The sequence below is a fragment of the Chinchilla lanigera genome, unplaced genomic scaffold (genome assembly GCF_000276665.1).
Source record: "Chinchilla lanigera isolate Chin_1 unplaced genomic scaffold, ChiLan1.0 scaffold00006, whole genome shotgun sequence".
Lineage (NCBI taxonomy): Eukaryota > Metazoa > Chordata > Mammalia > Rodentia > Chinchillidae > Chinchilla > Chinchilla lanigera.
The window spans coordinates 38860568-38873743 of record NW_004955407.1 but is presented as its reverse complement, the minus strand read 5'-3'; the positions used below and the strand labels follow the sequence as shown (position 1 = coordinate 38873743).

The following is a 13176-nucleotide window of genomic DNA, read 5'->3' as shown; positions in this document are numbered from 1 at the left end:
ATGCCCAGGGGTGTGCATGCAGAGACGACAGGGATGGGGTGACCCCTTTGGGCTGGGGATTGCGGGCCCCCACCGGGTACAGCAGCTTTGGGGATGCTGTTGCGGCTTGGGTGAGGCTGGGACTCAGGAAGACCCGGCTTGCTGGTGGAGGTGGGGAGGCCTGGGAGCCTCCGGTTGGTGGGAGGTCAGGGCCGCTGTCCTCTTCTTTCCTGGAGCCTCCTTGTCCTTCTCACCCAAGGCTCCACCTGCCTCTGCCTCTGCCTCCCTCCCTTGACTGTGGGTAGTAGCACCATGAGTCACTGGGTGACCTGAGACTGTGGGTGCCGTGTGGGGTGGGGAGGGGGCCAGCGAGGCCCCAGGTGCTGCTCTGTGCCTGCAGGAGGGCTGGGGCACCGGGGTGGACTCGCTGGGCACTCCTGCCCTCGGCCTCCTGGAGCTCCTCCCTGCAACTGTGATCCTGGCAGGGTGCGCAGCCAGCCTGGGAGGATTCTGGGAGGGAACACAGGGCGGCTCACACCCTTCCCCGTGCGGAGACAGCTCCAGGGCCTGGCCTTCCCTCCCTGCCCCTGGCCACAGTGGATCCCTCCAGGGGGACGAGTGTGCAGAGGAGCCTGACCCGCAGTCTCGCTGTCCCCAGGCCCTCCTGGGTGGGCCGTGTCCTTCTGGGCCGGGTCTCAGCTTCCTGGGTGTGCGGGGCTCCGCTCTCCTCTGGCCTGGTGGAGGGAGTCCTGAGGGGGAAGCGTGGAAGGTGTGGTTTTGGTGGCCTTCCTGCCTTGGGGTGTGTGGCCACACCATGGCCAGTGCACTTCCTGCTTCTCCTTGGTGCCCAGCAGGTGACCCCACAGCTATGCCAGGGGCTCCCTGTGCGGGTCCCGGCCCCATGTCTGTGACCTCTGTCTTCCAGGGCACGGTGGGCATTTGGTGGCTGGGTCAGTCTGTGCTGTTGTCCTTTGGGAGGAGAGGTGGGGGCCGGGATGAAGAGAGGTCCCTGCTGTGCAGATGGGAGGAAATAGGAAAGCGGGGTTCCTGCTGGGGTGGAGGAGCTTGTAGTGGCCTTCAGAGATCTGGGCAAAGTCTCAAGTTGGAGCTTTGGGCGTGCTGCCTCGGTTTGCACATCTATGAATGGGGCTGATGCTGACCTCTCAGAGCATTCCTCACTAGGGGGTGGTGGGACCCGTCTTGGCCTCTAGTATGGCCACACACCGGGAGGGACCTCACACCAGCAGACGCGTCCTTGATGCCCTCAGCCAGCACGGCGCCTCGACAGAGCCAGCCCAGGTACCGGGAGGCCCGAGTGCGGGGTGCGTGCCCCTTCATGGGGCTGTCCAGTTCTTCCCGACCCAAGTACTCTCTACGCCTCATCCGACCTTGAGGACCTGGTCCGTCTCCGCCAGTCCTCAGCTGGCCTGATCTACCGCAGACACCCGTGATGGCCCGCACGCGTGGGTCTTCCCGCGGACCTGCCTGGCGGCTCCCATGGTCTGCATCAGGCTCTGGGGTGTCACCAACCGGGCAGTGGCGCAGCCAGGAGCGGGTATCTGGCCCACACCTCTCTCCCAGTCCTCTGTCACTGTGCAGCTGCCAGCCAGCGACGCTGGGCCGGGCCACACCCCCTTAGAGAGCTGGGTCTGGGCCACGTCCCGGCTGTGGTGACCTCCAGCCAACCGCAAGGTCAGTGTCTGCAGGAAGGCGGAGGCCGACCCTCCCCAGGATCCCGGAAAGAGCCTGTGCGGCAGGGGAGAAGGCTTCAAAAGGGGAGGAACCTGCACAATGGAAAGTGACCAATCAAAAGCAAAGAATTTACTGAATTTCAGTGTCCAAAATTCAGCGAAACTCTCCAAGCCATGTGCTCCCCATCTCGTGCTCTGCGACCCTTCGGGGCTGTGACACCCAGGGTGTGGACCTCTGTGGGCTGGCCAGGTCACAGGGCAGCCAGCTGGGCCTGGCTGGGCATCTTCAAAGCGACCGTGTGTGGCCCGTGGGGCCCAGGAGGAGGCAGTGCCTGATGGAGCGGGAGGAACGCTGGTGGGTCCGAGAGTCCGAGCTCTGAGGCCCGACTCTAACCTCAGACAGCAGGAGAGGCAGGGTGGTAAAGGTGGCGCTTGGCCACTTCACACTCCAGTAAATGGAGGCTGAGGCAGGACAAGTCAGGGAAGGCAGGGGAGGGAGGACCTGGAGCTGGGGTGGACTTGACTTTGCTGGGTCCCGCCATGGGGTTAGGAGACATGCTGTAGTGGCCAAGCAGTGGACTCTCCAGTGCTGGCGACCTGCTCCGGGGACACCCAGGTCATGCCGCTCGTGTTGATGTCAGCCCTCTCACCGCAGGCTGTGCAGGTGGCAGCGCCAGCAGAGCTGGGGTTGACGCAAGGAGGTGGGTGTGGGGTGTGCGGGGCGGGAGCGCCAGGTGCTGGAGCCCAGCCAGGAATCGTGCAACCTGGCGGGGAGTGGGGGCGGGGAGGCGTGTGTGGCCTCCCGGCCTGTCGCTGTGATGGTGGCGCCAGCCCCGGCCGAAGTCCCGCGTCCCAGCTTCCCAGTATCTAGCAGCCCCAGGCTCCCCCTTGATCTGTGGGCACCTTGTCCCCTGTTCTACTCTGTCCCCTCCTAGGTAGGGTCATGGCCTGAGGAAGGGGCCCTCCCTACCACATCTGGAGCTCCTCGGTGCCCACGCTGTGACTCAGTGTGTCGCTGAATGTCACCGTGACACCGGTGAATGTCTCCAGTTCAAAGGTGGGTGACTCCACCCTTCTTCCCCCTGCTTCACAAGGCGAGTGGCCTAGACCTCTGGGCCTCCCACTCTCAGTCATAGGATTGGGGGCTGGCCACGTGGACCTCAGCAGGCCAATAGTGACCGGGCCAGGAAGAAAGGGGAGCCAGGCAGGCAGTGGGAGGTTCTGGGACCAGGCTTGGGCTCCGGGGCTCACGGTGCTGTCACCTGCCACAGGGTGCATCGCCAGAGCGTCCGTGGCCTTATTTTTCCTTGTGCACCTCGTCCCCGTGTCCCTGCAAGACACACAGGGTCCAAGAGCTAGAGCGGCGGGGGGGGGTCCCCTCCTCTGTGCCCCGCCCCCTCAACCCCTGCACAACTCAGGTGGTGACGGCACACATGGGCACACTTGGGTGTGTGTGCTACAAAGGAAGAGGAGGAGGCAGGGAAGCCATCGGCCGCGGCCACCAAATCTGTGCTGATTGTCACTCAGCAGAGTTGTCACAGGCCAGCATTCGGGTCAACAAAGGAGGGGACAGAAGAGACCCACAGGCCATGGGCAGTACAACAGTTAGTAGGAAGGCGCTGCTGGAAGGGCATCCCGAGTGTGTGTGCACATGCACACGGACTGTGTGCACGCATCTGTGAGCATCTATCTCAGTGCACACTTGTGTGTCCACACACATGGGTGTTTGCACCTCCACAAACACGCGTGCCAGCATGCATGCCAGGAAGGACATGTGTGCAGACATCAGTCCCAGCACATTGGCCCGTGTGAGCGTGTGTGCGCCTCTGCCTGTGTTTGGGGGTAAACGCACTTGTGTGCCTGGGTGTGGTGTGTCCGGGTGCGTGCATGTGTCTGTGTATCTGTGTGAGGCATGTGTTTCTCTGATCTCCGTGTGCTGGTGTGAATGTATTTCTGTGACTCTGCGTGTGCACGTGTGTGTGTGGGTGTGTGTAACTCTGTGGTGTGTGTGTGCTAGGGTGGGACCAAGGTAAGCCTGAGACTGGGGTCAGAGGCAGAGAGTGGGGAGACAGCAGGGTCCAGGGGGCACTGTGTCTCATGGCCTGACCCGGGGCGGTACAGGGCAGGTGGCGCTGGCTTCAGGGTGCTGCCTGGAGACCTGGGGCAGGGGCAGCGCACGGAAATTCCCACAGCCTGGCAGGCCGGCTGAGCTGTGGCGTGGACAGAATGCCCTGCCGTTCGCAGGTATGCCGGTTGCACCCCGCCCTGCTGTCCTGTGGGGCCCAGCCTGCCGTCCTCTGGGAGCTTTGCATCACCCAGGGCCAAGGTGGAGACCAGCTGTACGCTCTGTGTGTGTGCAAAGTAGTGAGTGTGACCGTGTCCACTAGTGTGTGAGTGTGTGCATGGGCTGTGTGTAAGTGTGCACGTGAACGTAGGCATGTGAGAGTGAGCTGAGTGTGCCCCAAGCGTGGGTGTGGGGATGGGTGCTGAGCCCCCGCCCGTGGTCTTGCAGGGACATGACCTGCATCTCTAGGCTTTTGGGTGCCCAGTGCCCAACCCTTGCCAGCCCTCTGGGAGCCAACTGGGAGGCCTTATTTAGGGGCTGACAGGGCAGGCCCTATCGCTTGGCAGCTGGTCACCGACTGTGATACACAACGGTCGTCCTCAGCTGTGTCAGCCAGGGCGGCTGGCTTTTCTCTCGTGAGATATGCAAATGAGGGAGGTGTGGGCCTCCTGGGCTGGGGACAGGCAGGCCCGGGGCTGCTGTCTGCTCTGGCAGTGGGGATGGAGTGGGACAGGGGCTGTGGTGGATCTAGGGTGGTGAGGAACCACAGATACAGCTGGTTCTGATGCCCACAGCCCCTACAGCCTGGACGATGCCATGCAGGTTAAACGCAGTGTCACGTGAGCACGGCTGTGGCCATCCACCACCAGGCCTGTGGAGGGCAGTGCTAGTTCCCTATGGCCTCTGCCTGGCTCTCTACTTGTAGGTTAGCCTCCCTCAGAGCTGACCTTGGTGAGTGCAGGACGCCAAATGGTGTTGGGGAGCTTGTGACTGCGCTCGAGGCCTTCCCAGCAGCTGCCCTGGGCTAGTGGTGGCATCTGGGTACCAGGCTCTGAGGTCAAAGAGGATAGAGGCCATCCCTGGGTACAACTTGCATTTCCCTGGAGGTCCCTGGTGCTCTGTACCAGGTGAGTGGAGGTGGAAAAGGGGCAGCCCTCACCCGCGTGTGCGGGCTGGGCTTGCAGAATGATCATGCCAACTCCCAGCGACAGAGGCCTTTAAGTGGGTCCCTGGGCTGCCCGCCAGGCCTGGCTGACAGCTCAAGTTGCCTGCCGGAGTTACACCTGCTCTCATTGTGAGCAGGCTAAATTAGATGGAAAACATGCGAATACAGTTGGAGCTTTCTGGCAAACAGGCACACACGTGGTGGAGGGGCGGCTGACTGGGGAGCGGGTGAGGAGGTTGCCTGGCCAATTAGGGGGGCTGTGGCACTAAGACAGAGGGCTCCACAATGTGGCTTCTAAAGGGGGAATTATTTCGCTACGTTCTCTAGTTTTCTGAGGCTGGCTGGAAAAGCTAAGAGAAGCCACTTCCCTGCTGGTCTCCTTGCCCACAAAGTGGGTATGCAGTTGGGCAGCTGTTCCTCAGAGGCCGGGGCTGCTTCTGGGCTGACCTGAGCTGGATGTCGCATCCCAAGTAGGGAGGGGCCAGCCCGTGTGGGCAAATGTGCTGGGGTCTGAGCAGCAGTGGACCTCAGGCCGTGGTCGCCGTGTCGAAGAAGCTGCTGTCAGGCTCCCTTTGTGTGTGATGTCTGAGAGCCAGAAACTGCACCTGGATGGTGCTTTGGGGTTCGCATGCTTGAGAGGCCACTCGGATGGGGACGAGCCAGCAAAGGTCCAGCGGGAACACGAGGCCAGCTGCTCTGGGCCGTGGGCAGAGGCATCTCACTTCCGACCTGTGTACCATGCCTTGCAGGGGGTGTGGAGACCAAAAGTCAAGACAGCTGAGCTCCAGGCAGCAATAACGGGCATGCAGTTGTCACGCAGGGTAAGGGACGGCCGTATCCTTGCCCTAAACTGCCTGCCCTCTGTGGCCTCACACCTTCTCTGGAGGCAACACGCGGTTCAGCCACGTGGCCCTTCCTTAGCATTTGTATCTTTCTCGACAACTCCATCAGATGAAGGAGTTTGTCCCAGCCTCCCCAGGGCCTGGCTTTCCTTTTCTCTCTGTTCTTAAGCCTCCCCTTCGCAGCTGCAGGGCCTGAGGGAGGAGCTCACTGGGCTCAGAGCACCTGCGCTGGGGCGTGCCGGCCCCCTCTCTGAGTGGCTGAGTGGCAGAGAGACATCCCTGGTGCCTGGAGGCCTGGCCAGATGGGGGCCAGTCTCCATGTGATGGTGTCATTGTCTGGGCGCTGTCTGATTTCAGCATGAAGCTAGGTTCTGTCTGTGTTGCTCTTGTTTCCGGAGATGACAATGGGCCTCCAGGAGCAGCTATGGGGAGGCCCAGGCGTGAGGTGGTGCCCTCTTTGGCCGGATCTGCACCTGTTTGTACCTGTTCATCGTATGCAGGGCCGTGGCACCCTCTCCACTGTTTGCTGGGTCTCTGATCCGCAGCGTAGGAACAGAGGCTGAGATGAAGGCCACACAGCGCACAGCGGGGCTCTGAGGGAGCACGCGCCTGTCTGAAGAGCCAGGGGATTTAGCTGCTGTCTGAGACTCCTGTCACAGCTGGAGAGCTGGAGGGGGGACGGGGGAACCTGGAGATGGGACGCCCAGTCCTGGAGGAGGAGAGATGAGAGGTCACCACCTCAGGGCCATTGGGAGCTGCTGCTTCCGAGCACGGGCTCGCCTGTCTCCGAGAGCCGCGCTTACTTTGTGGGAACTCTCCTTCCCCATCTCCTGGGTGATGTGCTGGTTTCCTTCAAGCATTAGTTAATGAGGAGGAACAACAGAGAGCTGGCGGAAAAGACAGGGAGGGAAGGCTCTCGCCAGCACGGCGCCTTGTGCCTCCGTGCCAGGCTAAGCGAAGTTGGCTGAGCACCTCCAGTTTCCAGAATTTCTTTACCCACCTTCCTGCTGATCATTAACTAGGAACAGGATGGGAGCAATTGCTGAAGGTGTCGGAAAGTGACATAAAGCATGAAAAAGTCCCCCAAACTAGAGGGTGTGATCCTTGAAAAGGGAGTTTGCATGAACCTGGTTTTTCCTCCTGAGGCTGCTCAGGGGTAGGAGGGTGCTGGATCATAAGCACAAGGTGACAGTCTCGTTGGCAGAGAGGTCAGAAGTCGGAGGCCAGAGGTCAGGGCTGGCGGGGAAAGGGACGAGCTGCCCATGGCCGGGCACAGTGCAGTCCAAGGCAGGTGTTGTCGGCAGCACCTCCACAGAGCAAATGCTGTGGCAGCCGGGAGCCACAGTGCTATGGGCCTGGGTCACCCTGCGCTTTGTACCCTGCCAGGCGTTGGTCAACCACCCTGGCAACCTGATTCTCAGGGATCCGGTCATAGCACTGCCTTGTGTGGAGCCCTTTTAAAATATTCACACGTTCTGCAAGTCCTCTGCACGCTGAGTTGGCATCGGTGGGTGGCTGTGTGTCCCGGGGTCTGGGTCTTGGGCAGTGCACACAGCTGCCGGCCAGGACCCCAGCAGTGGGGATGTGGTCAGGGCCCAGGGGCCTTACCGAAGGCCGGGAGACCAGACACGCCGCTTCTGGTTCTGGGTCAGGAGGCAGCCGCAGAAGCCCCCTGCAGCTCGGCAGGGATGGGGCTGGCTTCGTGGCCACAGGACTGGGCCCTCAGCCCAAGGCTGGAGCTGGCGGGGGAGATTCTGCCAGTTTTTCATGGGTGACATGTGGACTAGGGTGGGATCAGAGGACCAAGGACGCCTCTCAAATGTGATCAGAAGACATGAGTTTGTGTCCACAAAAGAAGGCACGCATACATGTGTACGTGTCTGCACACACACGTACATGTGCGTGTAAATACCTGTGCACGGTGCACACGCAGAGCACACACACATTCCTGGAGGCTCTGGGCTGGTGGAAGCTCATCCGTGTACCCCAAAATCAGACCAGTCAAATCCTTTAGATTAGATCATCTTTTTCAGGCAGTGGGCGCATCCGGTCAGTGGTTTGTGCAATTAATTGAGTGAGCTTCCACTGGCATTTTTTTTTTTTTTTTTTTTCTTAAAGGAAGAGACTAGAGTGGAGTGAAGTAATAAGCCTCGAAAGTAGACTAATTAGAAAAGGAAAAGAAGAAAGCAGCCAGGAAGGAGCAGCCATAAACGCCAGGGAAAGAGGGCATCTCCCTCACCCCCGGCCCTGGACTCCTTGCTCTGAGTGGTGGGACCGCTCCCTCCAAGCCTGCCGCTCAGCTCCGAGTGTGGGGACAGCATCTGCACCACTGGCCACCTCACAGGGCTCCAGGAGCGGTCTGAGGGAAGCTTGCCTCTGTGTTTTAGGAGCAATACTGGCGACTGCGGCGGGAAATCCATTCACACCATGGCGAGACACACTTCGGACATACGTGTACATGGCTGTACTCACAGGACTAGTTACTAATCGTGGGTCCTTCCGGCTTTCACCCCACTCCTCCGTTCCCCTCCCCAGGGCTCCCCTCATCTCTCCCAGGGCAGCCGCAGGAGCGGGGGGCGCCCCACCTCTTGGGTACTTGGCAGTCACACCGATTGGCAAACCTGTTCCGCGCCTTGCGGGAGCTGGGCTCACCGGGAACCTCTCAGCATGGCAGAGCTCTGGCGGCCTGCACAGCCTCCTCTGCCAGGAGCTGGCACTGTACGGAGGGTGTGGGTGCCAACCTCCGCTGGCAGGGCCGAGGCACTTGCCCACAGGTGCCAGGAGACAGACAACAAGCCAGCTCAGTCTCTCCAGCTCTTTGGGTTGCAGAAAAGAAACAATGGCTCTGTATCCTTTTCCTGAACTTTGTGGGCTCATTCTTTTTCATTTGTCTGTTTCTGCACTAACATCACAGTGCTTTCGTGATTCTCCATCTGTGTGAGTTCTCCCAGCTATTGTTCTTCCTAAATGCTTTCATGGTTTAAAACAATCTTATTTTCTCTTTTTGTCTTTTTGAGACAGGGTCTCGCTATGCTGTTCAGGCTGGCCTTGAGCTCACTGTGTACCCCAGGCTGGTCTCGAACTCGCAATGATCCTCCTGCCTCAGCCTCCCAAGTGGTGGGATTACAGGCGTGAGCCACCATGCGTGGCCAACAATCTTGTTTTCTTACTCTGTGAAGGACAGAGTTCAGGTGGAAGAACAAATACTACCGCTGCACGTTTGAAGATGTGCAGCCTCTTCTCAGGTTAAGGACTAGTGCATTGGCCCAATCCTGAGATGCTGTCTGTGAGCTGCCCTTGTCATGCATCACTAAGTCACTCAGCAAATCCTCCCGAGCGCTTGCAGTGTGCCAGGGAGCATTCTGAATGCTTGGGAGATGGCGGCAGACGGGACAGATGCCCCCACCCGCATGGCTCCCCTGTGGTATGAGGTACCTCAGCTTCATAGCCGCTGCCTGGGTTGTGTCCCTGCCACACATGTGGCGGTGGGTCTTTGGTTTTCACATTTGTGTGATGTTTTATTCTGCAATACTACACCTTCCCCACCTGTCCACCCTCTTGCCGGCGAACTTCTGGGTGGTTTCTGGTTTGGGGTTATTAAAGGAAATGCTCTTGGGAGCACGTGTGTCCGTGTCCTTGTCTCCCAGACCCTAATGTCGCACTTATGTCACGCAGTGGGCCTGAGCTCAGCTGAACAGGTCAAGGCGAACAGTTTTCCCGAGTGGCAGTGCCTGCTTACAGGCCGTCTAAAAGGCCAAGGGCTGTGAATTTGCATTTTCCTGGTCATTAATGAGGGTTGGCATCTTTCCCTGGGGTTTAGCATCTTTCTCCTTCCTTTGCTTATGAAATCTTCTGCTCATGGCTTGCGTTTTGGCCTTTTTCTTGACTTTGAGGACTTTTTCTGTGGATGCTCTCCGCAGGGATGACCTTGCCTCCTGGCACATTTGTCAGGGCAGTTCTTGTTAGCTGGACCCTAGGGGGGTGGACACTCATGAGCCAGCGTTGTCCCCTGGTGTGGCTGTCATGGTGCCCAGCCCTTCCCCTGGCAGCTGAGCTGTGGTGTTAGCCGGGTCTTCTGGGCCTCTTCCTGTCCCATTCTGACGGAGGCCTGGGCTGGGCCTTCTTGTCAGCTGAGAGGAAGGGGCTGGGGTTTGTCTCTTTCTTCTGGGGTCACTGCCCCCCTTAGGTGCCCCATGCACCGGTCTACAAGCAGCTCTGCTGTCCCTGCTTCCCGGGGCAGCAAGGACCTACCAGGCAATGGTGCCTGGCACTAGCCCTCCTCCCCCTCGTGCTTACCGTGCCCACCCCCAGGGAGCAGCAGGCTTTCGGGTCTCCTGGGCCTGTGGGCTCACCTGTGTACCCCTGCGGACTGGGGACCAGGCTGTTGGCTCCCAGGGGAGCTGTGAACATCAAATTCCTGTAAAAGTACAACAGTGAGACTCCTAATGTTACCCAGAGACCCTGGCAAGTGTGCACAGGTCTGACTCAGTCGCCACCAGGGGGTCCCCGCACTGACCCACTCGTGTAAATCCAGTGGCATGTGAGATGAGCCATGGGAGGCCACCACCCGGGGGCCTCCACCCAGACCTTTCAGTGAGTTGGAAAGATCTCTCTGACGTCATTGTGCTTTAAGGAGAATTTACCTGCTGGGGATCAAGGAAGGATACCGGAGAGGAGAACATAGATTCCAAATCCAGGGGAGTCATGATGTACGAAGGACAGGAGGACAGAGACAGCAGGGTCTGGAAGATGTGAGGGCAGGTGTGAGGGCAGTGGGGGCGCAGGTGGGAAGGCAGGTGAGTGGGCAGGTGGGATGGCAAGTGGGAGGATGATTGGATGCACGTGAGTCAGAGTTTAGGGAAGGCACTGTGGTTTTTTTGTTTGTTTATTTTCGTTTTGTCTTTTTGAGACAGGGTCTTGCTAGCAGTTCAGGTTGGCCTTGAACTCATTTTGTAGGCCAGACTGGCCTTGAGTTCACAGCAGTCCTCCTGCCTCAGCCTCCCAAGTGCTGGGATTACTGCCATGTGCCATCAAGAGTGGCCTACTATGCTCTGTAGATGGGCTGAGGGGTTGGGTGTGGAAAGGGAGAGGTCCCGGGTCCCCTGCCCTCTGACAGGCAGCACCCGGCCCCCACCTCCTGGCTGCACGGCAGTCACAGCAGTGAGCAGAGCTGTTTGGGTGCGGCGTGCAAAGTGCTAGCCGTGCGTTAAGTGTTTGCTTTCACACCTTCCAGTCCTTACGGCAAACCCCCTGCCTGCAGCAATCCGCGATGCTAAGATGAGAAGCCTAAGGTTTGCGGGGCGGAAACTAGATTAGGCCAAGCAGGCCCCTCTGCGGTTTCTGGAGTGGCCGTCTTCTGGGGTCCCAGTCCCTCCTTGTCCCAGCCTGGAGCGGGGGACGCGGTGTCTGACTTGGGGCTCCCTGCTCTGCACTCTCCCGCAGGGACCCAGGGTCCACAGGAGGGCGGGGTCTGGCTGCAGGTGTGCCGGGCTGGGCCCCCCCCCCCCAGGAGTGCCAAATTCAGCTGTGCCCCACTAGCCTGCAGCAGGCTCCAGAGCCCCCGCCAGGAGCAGCTTGGGGGAAGAGGGGCGGGAGCTTGGGGGGATGCTCAGGCAGAGGTGGGGGTCTGGGGAGGTGTCATGGCTGCCCTGGGTCACTAGAGAACAGACCCAAGATGAGCCAGGACCTGGGACGACCCATGCCACACACACCACACATGTACACACATGTACACACATAAGCATGCACTGCCTTCTGCATGGCTGGTGTCTGAGAGGGCATTGGCCCGCACCCCCTCCTGCCTGGGGGCTGTGCTCAAGCTGGGTTCCCTTGAGGCAGTGTGCTCCTCTACGGCCTGGGTGTGTTCTGCTTGGACCTGGGGACCCCGGCCGTGGTCCTGTCCCAGCACACATGGACCTGCTCACCACTGTAACAAAGGCCCCCGGCTGGGGCGCCACAGCCCCTCCCTTCCCCTGGTTTTGTGGTTGGAAGCCCAGGTTGGAAGTGCCCACATCGGGGTCCTGGTGAGGCCTCTTCCGTTGTCAAGCAGCCCTTCACGGGACCCTTAGGGGGCTCGAGAAACACACTGTATGCTATGGGGTCAGCCCACCTGTCACCTCCCTAACCCCTGTCACCTCCAAATCCATTTGTGTGGGGGACAGGGCTTCCACGTGGGAACTTTCGGGGACACACATTCACCTGCCCTTCAGCACAGGGGCTGGGGCTGGCTCCTCCTGTTGCTCCCCAACTTCGTCTCAGGATTGCAGAGCTCTGCCCCCCCACAGAGCCGCTCTCTCTGCCCAGCTCCGCTCTATGGACCTCTCTCCCCGCAGAGCAAAGCCCAGAACCCCTGGGGTCCAAGGACCGGCCATGCACAGGAGCCCAGACCCCTGCCAGGCTGCCTGGGGTGCCCCCGTACTCTGTCCCCCCTCAGACACCCTCCTGCTGTCTTTCAGTTACATCTGAAAGTGGCGTCACCGGAGCTGTCCTTCCTGCAGTGTCCTTCCCAGTAAAGTCTGCTTCCTACTGAGAGGCAGAGCTGTTTCCTCTTTGACACCTGTTGAAGGGCTTTCTCTGTCACCCTGACCCATCTAGGAGGTGCGAAGTTGATCCGTCTCAGAGCTGACTGATTCTATCCCCGGGGCACTGCAGGAGGCAGGGACAGATGGGAAAGAAGAGGAGGACTGGACATTTCCCACAGGGGTACAGCTGGGCATAGCGGTGCGCACGTGTTACTCCGGTTACTCAGGAGTTGGAGGCGGAAGGATAATAAGTTCAAGGCTGCCTTGGGCCACTCGCCCCAGGGTAGCCTTGAGAATATCACCTCATGATATTCTCTCAGAATAAAAGTAAAAAGGGCTCAGGTGTACCTCACCAGTGGGAAACCCCTGGGCCTGATCCCAGTACCACCAAAACAAAACCAAAAGAGGACTCAATAGTGGCAGCATTGCACCGGTCCCTGAGGTAGGTGTCTCGCAGGGACACGTAGGTCTCTATGGAGCCTGAGACTGCTGGGCCGCAGGGAGTCTCAGGTATCCCTGGAGCTCAGCCTGACACAGCGCCAGGCAGCTGTGACTCAATGGTGGATCTTTGCTCCCTCCCTCGAAGGCAGCAGCTGTGGTCTCAGGGACAGTGTGGCCCCCTGGGGTCAGACTCCTGCCCCTGCTGCAGGGGCAAGTGGCCCCCGCTGTAGAGATCTTTGATGTCAAGGCTGGACATCAAAGATCACTCAAGCGCCCAGGCAGCGAGTTCTCCGGGAGCTGCAGCGCTCCTGGGTCCGAGTGTGGGCCGGACTCATACCACCGCGATTCCCAGCCGAAAAGCGCGCAAAGAGCCAGGTAGGCTGCACCCAATCCCGGAGGCCAGGACGCGAGAACAAAGACCCCGGTGACACTGCAGACTGAGTTTCTAGGGGCTGGGAGGCCCAGGGGACGG

General features: G+C 59.8%; 1 protein-coding gene and 1 long non-coding RNA gene across 2 annotated transcripts in view; one reads left to right on the top strand and one right to left on the bottom strand.

The window, feature by feature from the left end:
* Positions 1-1781: 1781 nt before the first annotated feature.
* LOC106146752 lies at positions 1782-2888 on the bottom strand. The gene is made up of 2 exons (XR_001231322.1): positions 2641-2888; positions 1782-2434 (listed from the first exon to the last, which is right to left on the bottom strand). It is a non-coding gene; the product is annotated as an uncharacterized LOC106146752 (long non-coding RNA).
* A 1850-nt stretch (positions 2889-4738) lies between these two features.
* The window catches only part of LOC106146751, a 37539-nt gene continuing 29101 nt past the window's right edge, over positions 4739-13176 (top strand). The window contains exon 1 of the mRNA XM_013505003.1: positions 4739-4862. The gene's annotated coding sequence lies outside the window, so the exon portion shown is untranslated. The remainder of the gene's footprint in view (positions 4863-13176) is intronic.